The 7,363-nt window shown below is 56.6% G+C and overlaps 1 pseudogene; it reads right to left on the bottom strand.

Annotated features, from left to right (window-relative positions):
* Nucleotides 1-7,363, bottom strand: part of LOC144491840 (uncharacterized) — a 44,817-nt pseudogene that overhangs the window by 804 nt on the left and 36,650 nt on the right.

The following is a 7,363-nucleotide window of genomic DNA, read 5'->3' as shown; positions in this document are numbered from 1 at the left end:
ACTGAACCTGGAGCTCTAATCAGTCTGGGGTCTTGCAGTCAAATGTATCTCTGGGGGGGGGGGGGGGGAGGAGGGAGGTGGGTCAGATGTATCTCTGGGGGGGGGACGAGAGGGCTGATCATTGTCTGGTGGTGGGGGGGAGGCCCAATCACTCACTGGTGGGGGGGGCGGATGGATCTTTGGTAGGGGGCAGGGGAGGTCCGCTGCCACTCTGCGGGTGATCCCTCCTCTCCACCAGAGGAACGAATACCTCCTCCCAGAGTGGCCGCACGTCCACTCCGGGAGGAGGGATTCGTTCCTCCGGTGGGGAGGAGGTATCGCCCACAGAGTGGCAGTGGACACCCCTGCCCCCCTCCCTCCCCACCAATCGCCCACTGAGTGGCAGCGGACCCCTCTGCCCCCCCCACCAGAGATCCAGCTGACCCGTTTCCACCTTCTCCCCCCCCTGCAGAGGATGCTCCAACCGCCTCCCTCCTCCCCCCTTCCCAGAGGATGCTCTGACCCACCTCCCTCCTCCCCTCCCCTCCCAGAGGATGCTCTGACCCACCTCCCTCCTCCCCCACCCCCCCCCCCACCCCCCCAGAGGATGATCTGGGTCAGAGAGTCATTGCAGACTCTGAACCCGCTTCGGAGGTTCCCCTGCAAAATATAAATCAGCTTCAGATTTTTATTTTGCAGGTCGCTAAAAGCGCGGATCCAGAATGGAACAGAAGAAGGTAAAATGGGAATTGATGATAGAGTTGGGCGGGCGGTTCATTAAACCAATTTAAATGCATGCTAATGCATTTAAATTGTCGGGCCGTCCGATTCGGGTGTCGGTAAAGTCGCGATTTTCTCGGACACGGGTGCAGATCGCGATAAAGGCCTCACACCCGATTTTACCGTGATTTCGCGCCCAAAAATGGGCGCAAATTGTTGGTAAAATCGGGCCCAATGTTGCAGGAAATCGTAGGACTCTAATGGGAGAGGGGGGGAAACGGAACCCACGTGCAGAAACACAGGCCCCTAGTGAGCAAAGCGCCTGGTGATCAGGGCCTCCCTCGCTGCCCTCGCATGCCTGATCCTTGCTGCCGCCAGTCCTCCAGCGCCTGGGTGGTGTTTCTCATTGTCATCATCCTTCTCCTCCTCTTCCTCCTCCTCCTCCTCCGCTGGGTGGCCTCTTCCCCAGCGGCACCCGGCTGGTTGGTCTTCATGTCCTCCTCCTCCTTCAAAAGATCTCCTCGCTGCTGCACTAGGTTGTGTAGGGCACAGCACACCACCATAATGTGGGACAATATCAGGGGGTGATATTGGAAGGCCCCGCCAGAACAGTCCAGGTACCCGAAGTGCATTTTGAGGAGTCCTATGCGCTCCTCCACGATTGAATGGGTAGCAACGTGGGCCTCATCAGTCTCAAACCTCCACACGGGCTTCATCAGCCAAGTCCAATGCGGGTACCCCAAGTCCCCCACAAGCCATCCCTGCACCCTGGGCTTCTCCTCAAAGAGCTCTGGAACATCAGAGCTCCCCAGTATGAAGCTGCCATTCATGCTGCAGGGGTGTCTGGCGCAGATGTACATGATATTCAGCTGATGGTCACACAGCAACTGCACATTTATTGAATAGAAGCCCTTTCTGTTCATGAATCTTCCTGGATTCTTCACACGAGCCTTGAGGGTGATGTGGGTGCAGTCTGTAGCCCCCTGCACATTTGGCATCCCCGCAATGGCTGCGAATCCTGCAGCCTGGGCTTCCTGCTGGGCCTGATCCAAATCAAATTTAATATACTGGTCAGCCCGGGTACACTGAGCATCCATAACCTCCTTGATACACTTATGGACGGATGATTGTGAAATGCCATAAAGGTCTCCACTGGCGGTCTGGAAGGACCTGGTGGGTAAAGGTTTAAGGAACCCGTCACTTTCACAGTCACCAGGATTTGGCTCCCCCCCCCCCCCCCCCCCCCCCCCCCGCCGGCACCCCCCCCCACCCGACCCTGAGGTGCCAGGTCCTGCAGCAAATAGCATAGGTGTTTGTCGCACTGTCTCCTTTCGGAGCCGGGGCCGTCGGCAGCACACGTTGTCAACAGTTGCTCAAAGGACACTCACGCACAGAACTGCCGGGGTCTCTGCTCCTTCCTTCTCCTGCACCACCTCGGGGTGAATGGTGGACAGGTCCTGCCTCCGGTGGCCGTCTCCCCCTACTCCTGCGAATGGTAAGGCCTGGGCCTTACCTCTTGCTCCTTCTCCTCAGCTCCAACGGCAACCGAAAGAACAGCAAGATCAATGGGTTACATTGCAAAAGCCATCTCATCAATCTAAAGAGGGAGAAGGAATTTGAGGAAGGGGAGAGAACTCTGCTCACCCAAGCCCAGCAACACACACTCCCGATACCCCCAAAGACCCTCAGCAACACACACTCCCCATACCCCCCTGTGGTGGACCTCAGTTGTGCCTTTGTCCTATATGGACCACCGTTGTGTGTGTTTGTCATACCTGGACACATCCCCTTCCAGTTTGGTTCCTCCCCTCAGCACCTAGTATAAAGGTGGCTGTCTCCTCCCCCTTGTTCAGTCCAGGTCGGTTAATTGTTGGGATCTGCTCCTGATTCTGTTGTGAATAAAAGCCTACACTTATATTGGCATATCGGTAGTCTTTCGCCTTATTGATAGTGCATCAATTTTATTCACAACAGTTACTAGTATGGAGCAGTTTCTAAAACCCGACAAGTTAGCTTTAGACCCTCAAGAGGTTGGAGCCTCTGATAAATTTGATCATTGGTTGGACTGCTTCGAAGCATTCGTCGACACCGCTACGGCCATCGACACCGACGCTGCTAAACTCCACGTGCTCCGCGCCCGGGTAAGCGAAACTGTCTATGGAATCTTCCGGGACGCTGCTACTTACGCGGACGCTATCGAACTCCTAAAAGGGCAGTTCCGAAAGAGCCCTAACGTGGTTTACGCCAGACACCTCCTAACTACCCGCAAACAGCAGCCAGGAGAATCGTGCGCCCAATTTCTGCGCGCCCTGCGAGTCCTCGCCCGAGCATGCGACTGTAAGGCTGTTTCAGCAGCTCAGAACACGGAGGATCTGATCCGCGACGCCTACGTTGCGGGCATTGAGTCTACATACATCCAGCAGCGTCTGCTGGAACAAGATGACCTAGACCTCCGGAAAACGGCCACGATGGCTGAAACGTTAGAAGCAGCCTCCCATAATCTCGGGTCTTACCTTGGATCCCGTTCCACCGACGGCTCCACTGCGACGGCTGCTCCAGCAGGGCCCAAATGTTACTTTTGTGGCCTCCCTAAGCACCCTCGGCGTCACTGCCCGGCAAAGGACGCGATTTGCTCCGGATGCGGTAAGCTAGGCCACTTTGTCAAAGTCTGCAGAGCAAAGCCGCTTCTGAAGACTCGTGGAGCCATGTGTGCTCCGAGGGCGCGGCCATCTTTGATGCAGGCGGCGGCTGCGCGCGAATCGCCATCTTGGATGCGGTCACCGGAAGTGCGGGAATCGCCATCTTTGATGCGGTCACCGGAAGTGCGGGAGTCGCCATCTTTGAGACTGGCATCAAGGCAAGCTGAGCAGGAAGCTTCATCCGTGACGTCATCAGACGGCGACGAAGATGGATTCTTCTTTAATTCAACAGTGGCATCAATTTGCCTGGACCAGTCGCAGCCACATCAACTCTCCAAGTCCATAATGGAGATCAAGGTAAATGGTTATGCAGAAAACTGCCTGTTTGACTGTGGGAGCACGGAAAGTTTTATACACCCTCGCACAGTGCGTCAATATGCCCTTCCCGTGCGACCCTGGAGCCAGACCATCTCCATGGCCTCGAATTCTCACTCAGTGGAGGTCCTCGGGTGCTGCTTGGTGACGCTGACGGTACAGGGCACAGTCTACGAGCGTTTTCGGCTCCTCGTGCTGCCGCGACTCTGCGCAGCTGTACTGCTGGGGTTAGATTTCCTCAGCCATCATAGAAGCGTCATCCTGCAGTACGATGGCCCTTATCCCCCGCTCTCCGTCTGCAAGGCGCCGTCACGGCAGCGCCCCTCGCGCACCACCTGCAGTCTCTCGACCCTCAAGATCACCCCCCCCCCCGTTATTTGATAACCTCACCCCGGATTGTAGGCCTATAGCCACCAAGAGTAGGCGCTATAGTGCGGATGACCGGGCCTTCATTCGGTCCGAGGTACAACGTTTGCTCCAGGAAGGGATTATCCAGGCCAGCACCAGCCCCTGGAGGGCGCAAGTGGTCGTAGTTAAATCGGGGGAGAAACACCGCATGGTGATTGACTACAGCCAGACCATAAACAGGTATACCCAACTAGATGCATATCCTCTTCCCCGTATCGCGGACATAGTCAACCACATCGCGCACTATAGGGTTTTTTCAACGATCGATTTGAAATCGGCTTACCACCAGCTCCCTATCCGCTCGGAGGATCGCCCATACACTGCCTTTGAGGCGGATGGCCGCCTCTACCAGTTCCTCCGAGTCCCCTTTGGTGTCACCAATGGGGTCTCAGTCTTCCAACGGGCCATGGATCAAATGGTGGACCAGCACGGACTACGGGCCACTTTCCCGTATCTGGATAACGTCACCATCTGCGGCCATGACCTGCAGGACCATGATGCCAACCTACAAAAATTCCTTCGTACGGCCACTCTCCTGAACCTCACATACAATGAGGCGAAGTGTGTTTTCCGGACACGCCGCCTCGCCATCCTTGGGTACGTGATAGAAAATGGTGTCCTTGGCCCCGACCCAGCCCGTATGCGTCCCCTTATGCAGCTTCCCCTCCCTACTACCCTCAAAGCACTGAGGAGATGCCTGGGCTTCTTCTCCTATTATGCCCAGTGGGTTCCCCGTTACGCAGATAAAGCCCGTCCGCTCCTAAAATCGACCTCTTTTCCCCTGGCGGAGGAGGCCTGTCGGGCCTTCGATGACATCAAAGCGGACATCGCGAAGGCCGCGATGCACGCTGTGGACGAATCCATCCCATTCCAAGTGGAAAGTGATGCGTCTGACTTTGCCCTAGCTGCCACCCTTAACCAGAGGGGCCGTCCGGTGGCCTTCTTTTCCCGGACCTTACAAGGCCCTGAGATTCGACACTCCTCGGTCGAGAAGGAGGCCCAGGCCATCGTGGAAGCCGTCCGGCACTGGCGCCATTATCTCGCGGGCCAACGATTCACCTTAATTACGGACCAGCGGTCAGTTGCCTTCCTGTTTAACACCAGGCAAAAGGGCAAGATTAAGAATGACAAGATCTTGCGGTGGAGGATTGAGCTCTCCACCTACAGATATGACATCATGTACCGGCCTGGGAAGCTCAATGAGCCCCCAGACGCCCTGTCCCGTGGATCATGTGCCAGTGCCCAACTAGACCAGCTACAGTCCCTCCATAACGACCTCTGTCACCCGGGTGTCACCAGATTTTTCCATTTTGTCAAGTCCCGTAACCTGCCCTTCTCCCTTGAGGAAGTCCGGACGATTACCAGGCAATGCAGGGTCTGCGCTGAGTGCAAACCGCAGTTCTACCGGCCAGGTAGGGCGCACCTTGTAAAGGCCACTCGCGCGTTCGAGCGCCTTAGCGTTGATTTTAAAGGCCCCCTCCCCTCCTCTAACCGCAATGTTTATTTCCTGAATATCATTGACGAATACTCACGTTTCCCTTTTGCCTTCCCCTGCTCGGACATGACCACGGCTACAGTGATTCGGACCCTGAACAAGCTCTTCACCCTGTTCGGCTTCCCAGCCTATATTCATAGCGACCGTGGGTCCTCTTTCATGAGTGATGAGCTGAGGCAGTACCTGCTCGCCAAAGGCGTTGCCTCCAGCCGTACCACTAGCTATAACCCCAGGGGCAATGGTCAAGTAGAGCGGGAGAACGCAACCGTCTGGAAGGCCGTTCTATTAGCGTTACGGTCTAGGGGCCTTCCAGTCAGCCGTTGGCAAGACGTCCTTCCGGACGCATTACATTCCATTAGGTCACTCTTGTGCACAGCGACCAATACGACCCCTCACGAGCGGATGTTTTCATTTCCCAGGAAGTCCTCCTCGGGTACTTCGCTCCCGGATTGGCTGATGTCCCCGGGACCCGTCCTGCTTCGGAAGCATGTCCGGACCCATAAGGCAGATCCCTTGGTCGAGAAGGTCCAACTGCTCCATGCTAATCCCCAATATGCTTATGTAGCGTACCCTGATGGGCGGGAGGACACGGTTTCTGTCCGTGACTTGGCACCCGCGGGTGCCCCGGAGGTCACCACGTCCTTCCGCCCCACGGTCCCTGGTGTCGTCCATTCGGAGACTGCTACGCCTCTTCCTCCCTCAGTCCCTGTCCCCAATGTAGTGTGCCCAGAGCCTGTTGCAGCCCCCCACCCCCCAGCTCCGGTTCCCACTGTTCCCCATACGCCACCAGGGCCACAGCCCATTCCTCTCGCCCCTATGTACAGCTCGCTTGAGTCGCCGGAGCCGTCGCCACGCAGTACCCGACGACTGGACGGGACGACGGATCGGTCCGCTTCACACCACCCAGCGCCTTCTCTCGACGCTCACTGTACGGAGCCTGGGCCGACATCGCTCCCTGCTCGGACGACTCTGCGACCTGCACTACGACGATCGCGACGACGGATCAAGCCACCGGTTTGTCTGGACTTGTGATATTGTTTCCGCTTCACCCCCGTGTTGTTTTTTTAAAAGGAAGGGGTGAATGTGGTGGACCTCAGTTGTGCCTTTGTCCTATATGGACCACCGTTGTGTGTGTTTGTCATACCTGGACACATCCCCTTCCAGTTTGGTTCCTCCCCTCAGCACCTAGTATAAAGGTGGCTGTCTCCTCCCCCTTGTTCAGTCCAGGTCGGTTAATTGTTGGGATCTGCTCCTGATTCTGTTGTGAATAAAAGCCTACACTTATATTGGCATATCGGTAGTCTTTCGCCTTATTGATAGTGCATCACCCCCCATAGCCCCCCAGCCCCACATATTCCCTATATCCCCCAACAGAGCTGCAGCAACACACTCTCCCCATATCCCCCTCCCCCCACCACCCCCCCAGATCTCAGAATGGCAGCACAGCACTCCCCCATTCCCTCCACTCACAAACACACACCCAGAACCCAGGCAGTAGTGACCACAGACAGTGCTGCTGGACAAGTCCTGAAGCTGCAGCACTGCCACTTCAGAGAGTTTCCAGCCCATCCCCCACCTGCAACAGTGTTTATTGCACTCGGACCCAGAGTCAGTGCTAAGACCAGAGGTTAGCAGTTTGACCCGGGTCCGTGCTGAGAGTCAGAGGTTGGACCCCGTGAGCAAAAACAGCCTCCCACCATCCCCCCCCACCCCCGCCCCACACACACACACTCGCAGCCCCCCCAAC

The sequence above is a fragment of the Mustelus asterias genome, chromosome 3 (genome assembly GCF_964213995.1).
Source record: "Mustelus asterias chromosome 3, sMusAst1.hap1.1, whole genome shotgun sequence".
Lineage (NCBI taxonomy): Eukaryota > Metazoa > Chordata > Chondrichthyes > Carcharhiniformes > Triakidae > Mustelus > Mustelus asterias.
This window is presented reverse-complemented; position numbering and strand designations above follow the sequence as displayed.